This window comes from Geospiza fortis, unplaced genomic scaffold (assembly GCF_000277835.1).
Source record: "Geospiza fortis unplaced genomic scaffold, GeoFor_1.0 scaffold241, whole genome shotgun sequence".
In the NCBI taxonomy this organism is placed as follows: Eukaryota; Metazoa; Chordata; class Aves; order Passeriformes; family Thraupidae; genus Geospiza; species Geospiza fortis.
Genome location: NW_005054491.1, coordinates 339,206 through 340,867, shown reverse-complemented (window position 1 = coordinate 340,867; position 1,662 = coordinate 339,206).

The window sequence follows — 1,662 nt, the reverse complement described above, 5'->3', positions numbered from 1 at the left end:
GGGATCGCCCCGGTGCTACCGGGAGTGCTGCCTGCTGGGCACACACCGTGCTGTGAACCAGATCGTGCCAAAGCTGGGCACACACCGTGCCAAGTGGTGCCAAAGCTGGGCACACACCGTGCTGGGAGCCAGGTCCTGGCAAAGCTGAGCCTCGCCCTGTCCCTGTGCCCGTGCTGCGATGCACAGCCCTGCTGATGGATGCAATGGGATGGAGGAGCTGCTGGTGAGGACAGCAGAGGCGGCAGTGACAGGATTTTCCTCATCAGTGCTGGAATGGTGTGTCCCCACCCCTGCCAACATCGGGAGAGCCCAGCTTGTCCCTAATCCCATATCCTGAGTGCCTGAGGCCTCCCCAGCGCTGCACAGCGAGGGGCTGAACCTGGGGCAGGTCCCTGCTCTCTTCTTCTGCCTTGGTCTCGCCACTCAGCCAGGCCCTCACGGGTGTCTTGGCCCCCTCAGCCCCATGCTGTAATGCTGGGAAGCAGAAGGGCAGGGGGGACAGGATTCCCAGGCTTGGAGAGAGGTTTAGAACAGAGATGGTGCCTCAGTCCAGCTTTAAACTGCTTTTTTTTTTAATTATTTTTCTATTTTAATATTTTGCCTTAACGTGACCTTGGCCAAATTATTTCCCCTCTGTTTGAGATTTATGGGCCTCTTCCAGAAATGATCTGTTCTGTCTACGAAAATAGACACGGTGCTGTTATTACATTTTAAAATATAATAAGGCTTGGGAGACTGCTCTCCTGCTGCTGCTCTCCCCAGCAGCTCCAGAGCACAAACCCCACTGGCTGCAGGTGTGGAGCAGTGAGAACAGGGGCATCATCAGATCCAGAGTGGGGGAAACTCTCCCTGCCTGCCCTCAGCAGAATCCCGGGGCTGCCGGGGAACAGAATGGGCAAAACGGGGCTAAACGAGCTGGGCTTCCTTGAGGATGGACCCTGATTCAGTACAGGCAGCAGGACCTGGCTGGAAGCTGGAAAATCCCAGCCCGAGGGGCCAGCACAGCCCATCACCCCCAGGAGTGCTTGGGGCAGGCTCAGGGCGGCCCTTGCACGGTCCTGCTCTATCTCAGAGGGTTTGCCGAGGTTGTGATTGTTATTGTTCTTCTCTTCCAGGGGCTGGAGGCAAGTTCCTGTCGTTCCTGTGGCTGAGGAGGGGCTCAGCTTCTCCCAGCCCGTGCCCTGCCGGTGCTGTGAGCCGAGGCACCTCCAGCAGCACGGCGGGGACGGAGCTGTGGGGAGCAGGAAAGCGCTGCTCGCCTGCTCCTGGATTAAGGTTAAACAGGGGGAGAGGCTCCTCACAGCTGCTGCTCCTCGAATGTTTTATTTCCTGCTCACTGTAAGCCTGGATTGACCCGCAGCAGCAGCAGCAGCAGAAAATGTCCCGAGCAAGCAGCGATCTCCCCGAAAGGAGTCAAAGCAGCAGAAAATCCACGAGGAAACCCCGAGTGGGCTGCGTGCACCACGGGGAGCTCTGGGAGGAGGTGACAGCGCTGTTGCGGGACTGCTGCGATGGGGACACGAGTGTCCCTTTCCCAATTCCCAAGGGATGTGGTGTGATGGCGGGGAGCTGGGCGCTGTCAGAGCCCAGAAACAGCCCTGGCCCGGGAGCCTTTCCCAGAGCTCTGTCTGGCACAGGGGCGCTGCCGCTCCCGCCATCCCA